We start from the raw sequence: 17,546 nt of genomic DNA on the forward strand, positions 1-17,546 counted from the left end.
CACCCTGTTGCAGAGGAACAATTTCAAACTTGGATGTGAGGTTTAAAATGGCTTCTAAAGAAATTTCAGACTGGATTTTCCCTCATGAAAAATGTATCAACACCTACAAAAATGCCCATTAATTATAACATAATAATAATCATTCACATTTTCTGTTGCTGCAGGATTATTTCAAACTGGCTCAAAATCCTACATCTGTACAAATGGCTAAAGTATCTTGAATATCTTAACATTAATCAAGACAGGAACTCAAAACAAAGTTGAGGCTCAACCATAAATTATTCTCAAACCATTGATCAAGTTCATCTTGCAGTAGACTACAAACAGTACTTGTAAAAGCAGTCAATATCAGGATGCTGTTTGAATCTCGGGCTTGGTTGCATTTTGATATGCAATTTAGTGGGTTTGGTGTTTCACAAAGCCATTCAGAAAACAAACCATTTGACCACTCATGTGACCGTCTTTAAAATGCTTTAACCCTGAAGCAGATATTTGCACAATTGCAGTCTCATTATTTTGGCACAGCAGGTGTCCATGGCAACTGCCACATTTGGAAGAAGAAAAAAAGGAAGAAAAATATTTAATTCAAGAGAAACAGTATAAACACTTGACCTATAGGATGCAATAAGGAATCTCTGAAAAAAATAGTCATAGAACAAAGTGTTCTGTCATTGCTTTATACCATACCACACTCCAAAGCCAAACTCGACACAGACTTCTGAATAAGGGTATGTTGTATAAAAGATACAGTCATATTGTGTCTTGTTAGCTCTTATAACCTTTGACCTCTCTATAATAGTTATGCTGGCAGACTCATCTTACTTCGGTGCCAATGGCCTGCTGGCCAGCTTCTCATCTAGCTACTGTAACTAGCTACAAAAACTTACACATTGCATCAGAGATAAGAGAACATTTCAAACACACTCTCTCTCTCTCACACACACACACACACACACACTTACACAAAGTATTGTTTGTTGTTAATCCAAAAGGGGTAGACGCAAACTGCCAACCTGAAAATATAAGGTCTTTATAAACTTGACCCATAGATTAATAATGGTGTTGCAAGGAGAACTAGTTAAGAAAGCCAGCCATTTCACAAGAATGAAGCAACGGGCCAGAAGCTCGCTGTTGTTTTTCCTGTTTCAGAAAATAATAGCAATGTGATTTAGGCTAGAGTGAACTGTGACGACTACGGTGTTGTATTAAAAGTTTAGTAATCCATTAAAACCATAAACCATTTGGCATTGTCTCAATATTTCAATTTGTAATGACAGAGGGACTCTTAAAAAAAATGAAATAAGAGCTATGTCAGCTAATCGTGATAACAAATATTTTGTTGTTGCTCAACAGAAATGTTGTCAAGGAAAGTGCAACAACCAAATCATGAAATAGGTAAACGCCTGCTATCGTCTTCACAAGATTACATCAAATATATTTCTTAAATCAATACATTCCATGACAATACGTTTGCGTGATCTATATTCTCTTTGACGCTACAATTTAGGCTTTGGACAAAACAATCATTTGCACAACTACTGGCTAATGTGTAAGGCTGTTGCAGACACAGATGGTACGAGGACGAATCAAATAAAAACCTTGACCAGCAATGTTGCTAGAATGTACAAGTCATTCTAGCAAATATTTAATTTGTCAAAATGTAATTGTGATACCTCGATAATTGTCCTTTAGAATGTAAAATGGCCTGCAGTAGACCACCAAAGCTTGCACGAACATAGGTTACAGTCATGTATTATTTCACACAGTATAACAACTGAACAGAGATTAAACAACACGTGAGACAAGCTAGTTACTATGCTTGACATGCAAGCTGATGCAACATGTAAAAGCAAGTAGAGAGCAGAAACTATTAGAAATTCCTGAAAGAAGAATAACAATGTGTCTGGATCACTAGGTCATATCCCCATTGTGACCTGTTTTCTCTTACCCCTACAAGAAAGCACACTTGCCACAATCTCTCTAAAAAAAAAAAGGTTCGCTACCTAGCTGTTAAATACTCTGAATCAGTCAGCACACTTTCTAAAAATAATACTGAGAAGCTAGCTTATGTAAAGAGTATATTATGAGTATCATTTGACAATCCTGATCCATTTCATGCAAGTGTTCGGCTAGAGAAAGAATGCAAAAGCGGAGTGTCTGTTTCTTCAGTGGATATTCATAAAGCAAAAATAGATTTGTTTGTGCATAAACCAAAATTATTTCATAGAAGAAATAGGGCCTAACTGTTTTCATCGGCAAAGCAAAACATCTAAAGATATGACTGCCAACTATTTCCTGAAAAATAATTGCTACCCTATTAATAAAAAGTAACAAGGTGTAGAAAGTCCAAATAGCATTTACTTTGTGGGTCAACTCTGGTTTTATAACACAAATGCTGTTGTGCAGATTATACGTCTCCGGTTTTTCCATTGCACACCAATGTCACTGTGTGTTTTTTAATGGGATATAGTCCGTCTTACAGCTTTGGCTACAAGTGTTGTTCACTAGCATGGGGTCTAAAAGGCTTTTCAGGAGGTCTAGGTGTAAACAAGTAGAATATAGGTCTAAACTTACGATGGGATAATCCACACATTTTCCTGAAGAAACCATTTTATTTATTTTCTAAAAACCATCTTCAGAAACATTCCCTTTTGAATACACAGTGATCTCACCATGACTTGTAGAAAACCATATGGTTGGCGGGGTTAGCTGAGGACACACATGCACCTTGGCAAACATACAACTTCCCTATTAGAATCCAAGATACATTTCTCACATCAGTGAAATGCCCGAGTCCTCGTGGATGTGTTTAAAGAGTAAGACGGAGAAAAAAGTCATTACATGACCATGTCTTTTGCCTAAATCAAATCAGTTTTTAAGGAACTCAAGAACAGCACAGCAAGAACATACAGACACTACCGTAAAGGCTAAAAGAGATTCTAAAACAATCAACTACTGTAGGTTACAAAGTCCTTAGATTGATGGCAATCTACCATAAAGTTCACTAAATATGTGTTAGTGCTTACTTGTTCTACTCCATCATACCCCCACGGAGGTATTTTCTTTTGAGTGTGCTGAGAAAAATGCATGGTTTGAATAATAATGGCTTTGTTTCACTTTATTTAACTCAAACATTGTCTAATAAATCCCAAATACATAAACATGTTAACAATATTATTTTCCATTGTGCCCCTTGGCTGCGGTGTGGGTTTGATTGTAATTCAGCCTTATTATCTGACGATCAAGCTGATTCACTCTACATTGTAAGAAGTAGTCATGTTAGATCTGGCACAGAAAACTGACTTACATTGTACTGTCAACGAAATAAGCCTATAGACACGAGAGATAATATAGGCCTACTGCTTGACACCATATAGAAAAGCCTTTCAACAAAGTCTCCTGTTGGACTTTTGGTTCTTTTTTTTTTTAATAACTGCAATCTAAACATTGGAAAGGGAGTGGCAATCTATTCACACGGTTCATGACTATTAGAGGTAGGCCTATAAGCATACACTGTGTACCTTTGTGCTAAAACATAGCCCTGGTGAACCAGTCGGGTTTGCCATCTCAAGCATTACTTGAGTTATATGCATATTTCACAAGTCAGAAGTGACTGTCACTGGGCAAGAATGTTAACACTATCCAGTGATCTGCTCAGATAGCGTGCTCTCCAACTTGCGAGTCAGCTGCCAGAGTTTGGTCGTTTTCAAGCGTATCACTATTGTGAAGTTTGATAGTTTATCAAATAAACAATATAGCCTAGTGATCAATATCATTGTGGTTTGACACTGTAAATTCTTTTGGTAGTAAAATGTGTTAACAACTCTTCTTCATCTGATAATAGGGTAACTTAAGGTTACTTGCGTAACCCCAGTTCTCTGTAGTACAATCACTGTTAAGTGGGTTCTCTTAATTATTTGTTTTCGACATCTCATTTGTGAGATTCTCCTAAGTAGCTTGAAGAACCAATGCAACACAGTGTATTGGGAAAATATTCAGACCCCTTGACTTTTTCCACATTTTGTTACGTTACAGCCTTATTCTAAAATGGATGAAATTGTTTTCCCCCATCGTCAATCTACACACAATACCCCATAATGACAAAGTAAAAAACGTTTTTTATACATTTTTACAAATGTATAAACAATTATAAACAGAAATATCACATTTAGTAAGTATTCATACCCTTTAATCAGTTGAAGCACCTTAGGCAGCGATAACAGCCTCAAGTCTTCTTGGGTATGACGCTACAAGCTTGGCACAACTGTATTTGTGGAGTTTCTCCCATTCTTCTCTGTGATCCTCCCAAGCTCTGTCAGGTTGGATGAGTAGAATCGATGCACAGCTATTTTCAGGTCTCTCCAGAGATGTTCGATTGGGTTCAAGTCCGGGCTCTGGCTGGGCAACTCAAGGATATTCAGAGACTTGTCCCGAAGGTGTTGTCTTGGCTGTGTGCTTGCGGTCATTGTCATGTTGGAAGGTTAACATTCTCCCCCAGTCTGAGGTCCTGAGCGCGCTGGAGCAGGTTTTCATCAAGGATCTCGCTGTACTTTGCTCCGTTCATCTTTCCCTCGATCCTGACTAGTCTCCCAGTCCCTGCGGCTGAAAAACATCCCCACAGCATAATGCTGCCACCACTATGCTTCACCATAGGGATTGTGCCAGGTTTCCTACAGATGTTATGCTTGGCAATCAGGCCAAAGAGTTCAATCTTGGTTTCATCAGAGCAGAGAATTTTGTTTATCATAGTCTGAGAGTCTTTTAGGTGCAGGCTGTCATGTGCCTTTTACTGAGGAGTGGCTTCTGTCTGGCCACTCTACCATAAAGGCCTGATTGGTGGAGTGCTGCAGAGATGGTTGTCCTTCTGGAAGGTTCTCCCATCTCCACAGGGGAACTCTTGAGCTCTGTCAGAGTGACCATATGGTTCTTGGTCGCCTCCCTGACCAAAGCCCTTCTCTACCGATTGCTCAGTTTGGACCGGCAGCCAGCTCTAGGAAGAGTCTTAGTGGTTCCAAACTGCTTCCATTTAAGAATGATAGAGACCACTGTGTTCTTGGGGACCTTCAACGCTGTAGAACTGTTTTGGTACTCTTCCCCAGATCTGTGCCTCGACAGAATCCTGTCTTGGAGCTCTATGGAAAATTCCCTCCACTTCATGGCTTGGTTTTTGCTCTAACATTCACTGTCAACTGTGAATGTGTGTGCCTTTCCAAGTGTGTGCCTTTCCAAATCATGTCCAATCAATTGAATGTACCACAGGTGGACTCCAGTCAACTTGCAGAAACATCTCAAGGATGATCAATGGAAACAGGATGCAGCCGACATCAATTTTGAGTGTCATAGCAAAGAGTCTGAATACATATGTAAATAAGGTATTTCTGTTTTTTTATTTTTTTATAAATTTACAAACATTTCTAAAAGCCTGTTTTCACTTTGTAATTATGGGGTATTGTGTGCAGATTGATGAGGGGGAGAAAACATGTATCCATTTTATAATTAGGCTGTAATGTAACAAATTGTGGAAAAAGTCAAGGGGTCTGAATACTTTCCGAATGCACTGTTTGTCTGTGAGAGAGTGGCGAATGAGTGAGACCCTCCCCTCATACTAAAGATCCTGCCCTCTGATCATTCTCAAGCATGCCAAACTTCCTCACATTCTTGCGAGTATGGGAATGTGGTAAGATTAGGGTTGCAAAGGGTCGGAAACTTTCCGGAAAACTTTTCCATGGGAAGATAAGCCCGGGAATTTTTCTTAAATTAATTTTTTAAAAGTTTGCTTATAACAGTGATTTTTTGGGGGGGGATACACATAAGGCAATTCTAGATCTTGTGGCATATTTTGGTTAAACTTTCCCCAATTCAATGGAATTGCAACCCTCTGCATGCACAGTGCATTCTTCCATCACATGTACAGCTGATTCTCAAGATATTGCACACTAATGAGATGCTATTGAGCCCACACTACTACACTGTCTGAGCCAAGGACCACATGCTTTCTGGTAAGTTTTGATTACAATACTGGGTGGGGTGAATATATTTTATATGACATACATGATTTTTTGTTAACTAGTAAATAGTAGCCTACAGCAAAGTGTGTTAAAATAATTTCTAACTTGTTAGCAATTTCTGCTAGTTAGTTTTGGCTACCATGTGGGTTTTAGCTTGCTTGAGCCTGCTAACTGAGGAGTGTTAATTCACCTGTTTCCATACATGTTTCATTTTAAAACATGTATCTTACAAAGGAGTTGTTTAATCTAACTGCTTAACTATTTATCTGTACATACATGGAATTGTACTTGGGTGCTTCTTACTCTTTACAGGAAAATGCCACGGGCACTATCTGAATTGTGTGGAGACATTTCACTGCAGCTAATGTAGATGGAAAAGCTGTGTACATTTGCAAATACTGTGCAAAATGTGAAGAATGCAACAAAGATGCGGAATTATCTGGCCAAGTGCATAAAGTTCCCTCAGCGCTCACAACAAGCAACCTCTGATAAAAGTCCCTCTACTTCTATTAGAGGGGAAAATGATGAATCAGACACCTTGTCAATAGCAACAGCTCATGGTCCTTCAGGAATCATATGTTTTTGTTGATTCAATGGAGGAACGTAGTCAGAGAAATGCTGAGGAATGTCTTGCTCGAGCTGTGTATGCAACTGGTTCACCTCTGATGCTCAAATGCAATGTGTATTGGAAGAGATTTCTGAATGTTCTTCACCCAGCATACATCCCTCCAACCAGACATGCTTTATCTACTCATTTGCAAGATGCAGAGTTCAACAGAGTTCAAGTGAAGGTCAAGCAAATCATAGAGAAAGCAGACCCTATTGCAATCATCTCTGATGGGTGGTCGAATGTTCGTGGGCAAGAATAATTAACTAAATCATCTCCACCCCTCAACCAGTATTCTACAAGCACAGACACAAGGGACAACAGACACACCGGTCTCTACATTGCAGATGAGCTGAAGGCAGTCATCAATGACCTTGGACCACAGAAGGTATTTGCACTGGTGACAGACATTGCTGCAAACATGAAGGTCTAAAGTGGAGGAGTCCTACCCTCACAACACACCCATTTGGTTGTGCTGCTCATGCATTGAATCTGCTCCTCAAGGACATCATGGCACTGAAAACAATGGATACACTCTACAAGAGAGCCAATAAATGGTTAGGTATGTGAAGGGTTATCAAGTTATAGCATAAATCTACCTCACCAAGAAAAGTGAGAAGAATAAGAGCACCACATTGAAGCTGCCAGCAACACCCATTGGGGGTGATGTTGTCATCATGTGTGACAGTCTCCTGGAGGGGAAGGAGTCTCTCCCAAGAAATGGCCATTTCACAGTCTGCCGACATGGACAGCACCATCAAGAGGATCCTCCTGGATGATATATTTTGGGAGAGAGTGGTAAGCAGCCTGAAACTCCTGAAACCTATAGCAGTATCCATTGCATGTATTGAGGGAGACAATGCCATCCTGTCTGATATTCAGACTCTGCTTGCAGATGGTGGCCATCTGGGCAAATTTGAGGCTTTTTGAGCCTGACAATGAGCCATGCTCAACAAGGTTGGAAAGTGACAGTGAAGATGAGGCCTCAGAGTCTGATGTTCAAGAGGTGGACATTGAGGAGGTCCAGGGAGAAGACATGGAAGCCTGAGAGGGAGACAGCCAAAGCTTTAGTTTCTAGACTCTTTTTACAGATGTATGTTGAAAATGTTTTTGGGAAATGCGATGGATCATTGGGGATAATTCAATATTCCCTTTCTTCTGTTGTTCAGTGAAATCATCCCATGTGAAGAGTCAACTAATTTAATTAAAGTTCAATTCGTAACTAAATTGTTTTTTTATATTTCTATTGGAAGGATTTAACCATTTGCAATTATGTCTACTTATGATAAGGTAAAAGGTTTATATTTCTGTCTCCATATGATATGGTAAACATATCCAATGCAAAAAACATCTAATTTAAATTGTATTAATTTGCATATATTACCATTAATTCCCATATATTCCTGTTAACATTTACATTTTACATTTAAGTCATTTAGCAGACGCTCTTATCCAGAGCGACTTACAAATTGGTGCGTTCACCTTAAGACATCCAGTGGAACAGCCACTTTACAATAGTGCATCTAAATCTTTTAAGGGGGGGGGGGGGGGTGAGAAGGATTACTTTATCCTATCCTAGGTATTCCTGAAAGAGGTGGGGTTTCAGGTGTCTCCGGAAGGTGGTGATTGACTCCGCTGTCCTGGCGTCGTGAGGGAGTTTGTTCCACCATTGGGGGGCCAGAGCAGCGAACAGTTTTGACTGGGCTGCGCGGGAACTGTACTTCCTCAGTGTTAATTCCCATGTATTCCCGTTAATTCCCACGGAAAGACTCCACCTCTGAATATTCCCCAAAATGTGCAACCCTAGGTGAGATAATATCAAAGAACCGGGAATACGGTGCATTTTGTTACGTTAGTCTTCTTTAAAAAAAAAAATTTTTAAATGTTGTCATTAATGTATACACAATTCCACCATAATGACAAAGTGAAAAAAGGTTTTTAGAAATGTATGCAAATGTATTAAAAAAAAGCAATCCCTGCGGGTAGCCTAGTAGTTAGAGCGTTGGACTAGTAACTGAAAGATTGCAAGATCGAATCCCCGAGCTGACAAGGGGTAAAACATCTGTTGTTCTGCCCCTGAACAAGGCAGTTAACCCACTGTTCTGTCCCCACAGGAGGCCTTTTGCCTTCTGTTAGGCCTTCATTGAAAATAAGAATGTGTTCTTAACTGACTTGCCTAGTTAAATAAAGGTAAAATAAAAGAAGTTAAAAAATCTACATAAGTATTCAGACCCTTTGCTTTAAAACTCGAAATTGAGCTCAGGTGCATCCTGTTTCCATTGATCATCCTTGAGATGTTTTTACAACTTGATTGGAGTCCACCTGTGGTACATTCAATTGATTGGACATGATTTGGAAAGGCACAAACCTGTCTATATACTGTAAGGTCCCACAGTTGACCGTGCATGTCAGAGCAGAAACCAAGCCATGAGGTCAAAGGAATTGTCCGTAGAGCTCAGAGACAGGATTGTGTCAAGGCACAGACCTGGGGAAGGGTACCAAAATGGAATAAGTTTGGAACCACCAAGCCTCTTCCTATAGCTGGCCGCCTGGCCAAACTGCACAATCGGGGGAGAAGAGCCTTGGTCAAGGAGGTGAACAAGAACCCGATGGTACAGAAAAGTACAAAGTACAGAGAGATCCTTGATGAAAACCTGCTCCAGAGTGCTCAGGACCTTAGACTGGGACGAAGGTTCACCTTCCAACAGGACAACGACCCTAAGCACACAGCCAAGACAACGCAGGAGTGGTGTTTGTGACATGTCTCTGACTAGTCCTTGAGTGGCCCAGCCAGAGCCCGACTTGAACCCGATCCAACATCTCTGGAGAGACCTTAAAATAGCTGTGCAGCGATGCTCCTCATCCAACCTGACAGAGCTTGTGAGGATCAGCAGAAAAGAATGGGAGAAACTCCCCAAATACAGGTGTGGTCTAGTAGCCTAGCTAGTTAACACAGTCCTCGTCGGAGAAGCTAATCATATAACAATGTGAACGTAGCTAGTGTTCACAAAGTGGGAAAGTAGCCTAACTAATTAGCACAAAGTTAGCCAAATGAAGCTAGCGCTATGTTCGTCTTGCGACAGAGAAAAGCATGGCTTCTCGACTGATAAGCAGGACGGTCGATCTAGTCACAGCCGGTAGTGGGTTAAACTAAACAAGCGAACTAGTAATTCTACCATTGCAGGTATAAAACCTAGTCGGTAGGATAGCTAGCCTTGCGGTGAGAAAGCCAGGTTAGCTAAGCCTTGCAGCTAAGCTAGCCAAGTCTCCGTAGCTAGCCGTGTGACACTAGCTAGAACAGGAGATGTTTGGCCCTGTCCGGAGGTGTCCTCGGATGGGGCCACAGTGTCTCCTGACCCCTCCTGTCTCAGCCTCCAGTATTTATGCTGCAGTAGTTTATGTGTCGGGGGACTAGGGTCAGTTTGTTATATCTGGAGTACTTCTCCTGGCCTATTCGGTGTCCTGTGTGAATCTAAGTGTGCGTTCTCTAATTCTCTCCTTCTCTCTTTCTTTCTCTCTCTCTGAGGACCTGAGCCCTAGGACCATGCCCCAGGACTACCTGACATGATGACTCCTTGTTGTCCCCAGTCCACCTGGCCGTGCTGCTCCAGTTTCAACTGTTCTGCCTTATTATTATTCGACCATGCTGGTCATTTATGAACATTTTAACATCTTGGCCATGTTCTGTTATAATCTCCACCCGGCACAGCCAGAAGAGGACTGGCCACCCCACATATGCTCTCTCTAATTCTCTCTTTCTTTCTCTCTCTCGGAGGACCTGAGCCCTAGGACCATGCCCCGGGACTACCTGACATGATGACTCCTTGCTGTCCCCAGTCCACCTGACCGTGCTGCTGCTCCAGTTTCAACTGTTCTGCCTTATTATTATTCGACCATGCTGGTCATTTATGAACATTTGAACATCTTGGCCATGTTCTGTTATAATCTCCACCCGGCACTGTCAGAAGAGGACTGGCCACCCCACATAGCCTGGTTCCTCTCTAGGTTTCTTCCTAGGTTTTGGCCTTTCTAGGGAGTTTTTCCTAGCCACCGTGCTTCTACACCTGCATTGCTTGCTGTTTGGGGTTTTAGGCTGGGTTCCTGTACAGCACTTTGAGATATCAGCTGATGTACAAAGGGCTATATAAATACATTTGATTTGATTTGATTTGAAGGAAGAAAAGTGGTGAAGCTAATTCTTACCCGAAGTAGAAAGTATCCTTTAAGCAAAGTCACCCAGGACAAAAGATGAGATCTGATAACCCTGTGCTTGTTGGTGCAACCTTGACTGCACACCGGTGAACAGTTAAGCAGGAAAACAGATCAAGTTGGGCTGAAGAAAACTAAGTAGAAGTCTTCTGTGAGGAAAAGAAGTGAGAATGATCAGAGGTCAGGCGAGTGGCTCTTTAATATCAGGGGAGGGGGCTCCTTCATTCGCCACTCGACCTGTCTGTCTCCGACAGACATGTATGATTGGTTCTTCGAGTTACTTAGGAAATTCTGGTGAATGGGATGTCAAAACGAATAATTGAAAGAGAACCCACCTCTTAGCAGTGATTGTGGTACACTTAGCAATGGAAGGCGCACTGCACTCTACCCCTCCTCAACTTTCTTTCCATGGCCTCAATACTTCCTTGGCCTACTGGGCATATGTCCTTGGCAGTAGTCGATGAATGGTTTCTAATGCCTAGGTAGCTACAATACGCAAAGTAAGGTTGAAGTATATTAAACAGCAAATACTAAAATATGAATTTCCAAATAATTACAACTCATATAAACAATCCACAAACTCATATGTAGCAGTGTGGCCACATTTCTGCATGTAGGCTCGGCCTTAAATGGATACTTTGAGATGTTGTCAATGATGAACTCGTGGATACCATTTGAATGTCTCTGTGTCCAGTATGAAGGAAGTTAGAGTTGTTTTTACGAACCAATGCTAACTAGCATTAGCACAATGACTGGACGTCTATGGGTATCTGCTAGCTCTAACTTCCTTCATACTGGACACAGAGCCATACAAATTACATCAATGAGTTCATCTGACTCTGGGGAAGTAGATAAAGAGCCTCATTAACAAAATATCGAAGTATCCCTTTCAAAGCTGTAAGAGAAATCTGTTACACAATTTGGGCACAAATAGCACTATTAAGCTTAAATCATGTTACATATATGCTCAGACAATTACTACTGAATATCTTATGCTTGCCCCCCCCCCCCCCCCCCCATGTAGACTAGAGGACATGACATAGTAATGTGAACTCTTCATCACATTTTCAGGATATATTTCAGGGCTAAAAGGAGCTATTAGCAGCAGGACATCTTAAAGCGTGCTCCTGAAAAGCCTTTAATGGGCTTTCAAAAAATGCACAATATTGTAATCTGTGCCCTAGATACCACACCAATATATGTTTCTGAGTATAGCCCAATGCTAAAATATCATTACATAATGTGTCGGGGAGCATTAGTTTGCCACTTACTGATTTATTCAGCAAATGAGAACAACACAGCTGTTGCTTAGCTAATTTACAGTTTTCTACGTCTTCAGTTTAAAAGCTTGCTGTGTTGAAGAGAAAGGGAGGCCTTCTGTGGATGCATTCTGTGGAGAGGATGCATTTACAAATGTCTCAATATGTCAATATTTTAGTGACCATTTGCCAGAGAGCTGACAGCTGGGCTTGCTAACACTGTAGAACATACTACAGTATTTGCATAGGGGGCAGCTTTGATTGAACAGCAGGCCTAAGTTGGTTGGAAGCTGGAACTACAAAAACTGAGAGGCTGAAACCATTCTACTATGTGCTTGAGCAAAAGAGGACAGGAAGCAATATTAAAACGGCAAATACAATGTCTTCCTCTGGCTTTGTGATAGTTACAATTCTTTCAAAAATATATATCTAATCAAGATGCATGATTATGGAATTAGCCACACAAAGCAATCAGGTGGTTCCCTTGAGAGCCGAAGGGTATGCCATTACATTTTCATCAAACTTTTGTTCTGTGAGCACAAATAGGCACATGGCTTACCTTTCAATTTAAACTGGACACCTCCAAAACCTCCCCACCTTGCAATGACATCACAGATCACATTTGATGTCCTGGCAGTGTCTTCGTGAGCCAATCCAGACGTATCGCTATGGACAAAGTACTGAATCAATTATCATGAATCGAAACTTGACATTTTTGCATTTAAAATATTTGTTTTGTGATTGCTCATATGAAGAGTTCTTGTAAGACATAGTTAACAAACAAACTCCTTCAACTCTGCTTGCCCCTCTGAATTGTAGCCTGAATAACCAGTGAGGTTTTTCTTCACAACCTGAAAATGTGTTGTAATAGTTGTAAGTACTATGTAACGATGTGTATGTAGTTACACTATTATTGGGATTACAATGAAAATGTGACAGTTATGGACAACTGGGCCTGTTTACTACGTGTTGTGGTTGAATTAATGAACTCTGTAAGAAAATTGGATTTAACTTGAAACCGAAGAGCAGAAAAGGCTGTTGGATGCCAAAATCGCTCTAAAGAGTAGGCCTAAATGTCCAACCAACAGGCTTGAATTGCAATACTTCATGTGTGATACTGCACTCATTACAATAATTATAATTTCATCCATCATAGCATAAGCCCACTCTCCATACAGCCTCAATCACTACAATGGTGGATGTGTTAAATGAAAACTTTCCATATCAAACCAGTGTACTTAACATAAAACTGCATATCTCAATCTCATCATCAAAAGGGAAATGGATATCAAAAATGGGAGGGCACATACTTGTAGGCTATAAACTTTATAATGTGCATTTCAGTTACGAGTTTTATCTTAGCTCAAGATGTGTATTGAACAGTAAACATAGGCTACTTGTCAACAGGCATTTGGGGGGGGGGAAATGGATTCTTCGATGCGTGTTTGCTATCCTACAGTTCAACACTATTCTTCATTATGTCTACAGCCTATGATTCACGAGATCATTTAGGATAAGATGCGCAACTCAACACACTCATGCCTGCAGCAGCCAGTGCACATGTGCTTAAAAACGTGCGGCTGGTTATCCATTACAACTCACAGTGCCAAGCAAGGTTTCTGTTGTGGAGTTACCGGTATATTCCAGCTATATATAGTAAGCCTATTCTATATAGGGCAGACATGCCTCCACAGTGGTCTATGACCATTAGAAGACTGTTATAGGGGGGTGAATGGGAAACAAGCCAAACCGAAACCGTTATATTTAAAAATGTAATTATCCGAAAAGGACATTGTGAACCATCTCTGACTGATTCAATAAAGTTTGTTATTCACCCATAAATCTCTTCAACCTGCAACATTTGTACAATGTTTCATTCTAATAGACTATATAGGCTGTGGCTACTCCTAACCTTGTTGACCAAGTCTGGTGCTGACATCCAACATGCGGTGCAGAGGCAATAGTCTCAACAACTTTGAGAGATGGATAGGTCGTTTTGCCCCATTGATCAACTGTCAAATCAACCGTCAATAAAATTGTTAAAACTAATGAAACTGTTTGAAGTTGGAGAAACCAACATCTTGATGAGCCAATTCACTGCTTCAAGCACCCCTGTGCCGTCATTTATCAAACTAACCGGACTGTCTCCCATAGGACTATAGACCTATGCCTAATGATATCATATTTCTATATGATATTCTTCTATATGATATCCTTCTAATTTCCTATACGGTCATGTACGTCAATATAGCTGGAATTGCGCAACAAAGATCGTGACAATAAAAGAGGGCATTCATTTTGTAAAACATGGCACCAAAATCCAGTTCAGATGGACAGTTTTTATTCTATCGGTGAAACTAAATCCGCAGTGTCTTTCATAGTTTTAGCCTAGGATATTGGCTGAATATGTAGGCTACCTTTCTGTGTCAGGCAGATGTTAATGTATAATTTAATTTGACAAACGTCTGACACCTTGCATTCTAATTTTAATTTAGGTACAGCATGTGCCGTGCCAAACTAAAATATTTGAGGGCTTTATTGCAATTTTAGTTCTATTTCGCCCATTGTTCGGTCCAACAAGTGTTGACTTGGTAGGGGGCTGGACACATTTGGACATAGTCCGAGAAAACAGCCAACAGACGGAGATACAACATAGTGGTTTTAAATTGTATGCCTGCTCCTTCTCATTCCCAAATGATTGACCCTTATATATCAGTTTATTTCCCGCTTTACGCACCACACCGCATGCACTAAACTCCAGATGTTCATTGTAAATGATCCTTATGTTGTCTAATTTGTGTTATACAGTCTTAACCATGGAGTCCCATTCATAATAACGTGACGGTCCGAAGTAGAACAGTCAACACAATTCATAGCTCTGTCCAGAATAGGAAGGAGTAAAACTAAGGAAATAAGCATTGATGTTGAGAATAATGACAGATGGGCAACCTAGGACGTCATGAAAGTGAGCAGAGCGTCTTTTTTGTCGGGTGTAACGTAAACTGACTATTGTAAATCCATACTATCTGTAATCAATAGACCCCACAATATCATATATCGTTCTGCATTTACGGTCTAATTCAATGAGGCTCTGGAATGCTGGAAGGAAATAAAGTTTTACTGATTCTGCTGTAAATCTGGTTGGGAAATCCAGAAATGGAGGCAATGGAACTAAGCGTAAAATTGTCGGTATGTTTTAAGATTCACTTACTTCACTTACTTAAGTTTAGTATATATCATATATAGGGAATAACTGTAATATATTCTTATAAATAGCCTAACATAGACCGTTTTAACACCAGCCCCTTCCCTCACTTTTCCTATTTCTTACCTGCTGTCCTAAGCTTTTTTTCCAATGGCGACAGCGATTCACAGCTTCCCCGGTTTTTCCCCGGCAAGGCTTCGAATTGTTTAATATTTTCCCTTACTTTATTTCATTTCTCACTTCCATCTTCTTTCATCTCATCAATAAACACACGCTGCAGCCTACCTTCATAAAGGACTTCAACGAGTTCAAGTGCGCCCTCCCATTTTTTAACTATACGTTGAATATTTTGGACAGGCACGCCTTTTCACTTACGATTGGAACAGAGCCTCTCTTGAGCGATGTAGGTTGGAACATAAATCGGTCAACGTGGTTTTGCCCCAATCATTGAGCCGTACACCCTCTCTACGGAGTGCAGTGGGCCGGTGAAACTGTCTCCATGGCATTGTGGCTCCGAAATAGTACATGTCCTCTTACGCAGACAGGGTTGTTTGATTCAATATGAACAACCGAAGACCGTAGTTTTAATGAAATTCCACTCTCTGTGTCTTGAAATGTTCATCCATGCAGAATGTACGTCTTCGCAGAATGTTATTTAAGGAAATAATTTTCATTCAAGTCATCAAGGGTTCATTTCCTCTTACACGCTTTTATAAAAAATAATAATATATATATAATTATAATTATATAGGCCTATATTGGCATCATGACGCTTGGTTTATAATGTAAAGAGAATAACTCTAGTTTCAATATTCCATTGATCAAAAGGGCAGTCATTTGAAGAATTATGTCTATCATGTGTCTGTACTTTGCATTGGACAAAGTCGTTGTCAGTAACTGCTACCGATTGGTTTGCAGCTTCATATTGGATGACGTTGCTGCCTATCATTTTTAGTACCAACAAGCTAGATTGGCTGCCGTGTCTTTTACTTTCTACGCATTTCTATTTTCTCATTTATTTATTTTTTAACGTCCCTAGCTGACCTCAAGCCAAGATTTTTTTTTAAATGCTGACGGTTTAGCTGGCCAATCAGATTGAGTAATGCAATATTAAATTGTTTTGTTCTCCAATGCGTTCACAGATATGTTCTGACTGGCATAAAATATAGCAATAGTGGATATTTCAAGTCCCCACACCCCCCTCCGGCCTTCATGCCCCCTCCCTGTCTAGACAGTGACAGGTGTGTGTGTGCGAGCGCGCTTGTCTGATGTCTAGACTTGAATAATCAACCTTAATTAAAGCTGAAGTTAATGTTTATTGTATATTCTAAACGTCATGGGCTTTTCGTTACCGGCAACACCAAGAGATGTCGAACATATCTGCAGAACCCGAAGTAGGCTATCACGTTCTCTCTTGGAATGATGCTTATCAAGGGGGTTCTGTTTCATGCATAATGCTCTGTTGTAGGATAATTTAGGTGCGACTCATAGCCTAAATAATACGCGTGCTTCGGCCTACTATGAAATTAGACTAAGAAAGACAACATGACGAGAACCATTGAGCAAACGTAGTTCATTAACATTAAATACGCGTATTTCCTATTTTGCTTAGTCCCGCAAGACACATCTCATAACTACAATGTACTCAAACAATCGCCATTTCTCATGGTAAACTTTCATCCCGAATTGTAGATTTCCGGATTTTGTGAGACATGTGCATTTGGTTGATTATGAGCGCCATCTGGCGGATATATATTTTTTATGTAATTTCATTGCGGGTTAAGGGGAGGACACCCGCGGCGTGAGAAGGGGTAGCCACAGATAGAACAATGAGCCAAACATTTCACCAGATGTATACGTGTGAAGCATCGGGTTGGGCTTTTCCGCTCACCAACAAATATGGTGATGAGAGGAAGCTCAGTGGCCGGCAGTGGGAGAAGATAGAGCTAAATGGATTTTGGCCGAAATAATGCACATTTTCTAATCGAGTAAAAGTTTAATCTCAATACAATGTTCCCAAAACTACATTCTTATACGAACACGAGTGGACTAGGTTTTGTAGATTTTACCCTTTGCCAAAGTTTTAAGAAATTGCGTTGTTCAGGAGTGCAATGGTGAATTGGGTTCATGCACACGCGCACCTCACAGAGTAGATGTTCCCTAACGGAAATACGCATATCAATGATATAACTAGCCAATAGGATCTCGCTAGCTCGTGCTTGCCCCCCTCCCTCTATTCTTGCTTGTTCTGCCCACTA

General features: G+C 40.5%; 1 protein-coding gene across 1 annotated transcript in view; it reads right to left on the reverse strand.

Annotated features, from left to right (window-relative positions):
* LOC115135525 (zinc finger and BTB domain-containing protein 20-like) overlaps positions 1–15,605 on the reverse strand; it is a 42,786-nt gene extending 27,181 nt beyond the window's left edge. Inside the window, exons 1-2 of the mRNA XM_029670300.2 lie at positions 15,415–15,605; positions 12,643–12,749 (exon numbers count right to left, since the gene is read on the reverse strand). The gene's annotated coding sequence lies outside the window, so the exon portion shown is untranslated. The remainder of the gene's footprint in view (positions 1–12,642; positions 12,750–15,414) is intronic.
* Between the last annotated feature and the right edge of the window lie 1,941 nt (positions 15,606–17,546).

The sequence above is a fragment of the Oncorhynchus nerka genome, linkage group LG10 (assembly GCF_034236695.1).
Source record: "Oncorhynchus nerka isolate Pitt River linkage group LG10, Oner_Uvic_2.0, whole genome shotgun sequence".
NCBI classification, from domain to species: Eukaryota; Metazoa; Chordata; class Actinopteri; order Salmoniformes; family Salmonidae; genus Oncorhynchus; species Oncorhynchus nerka.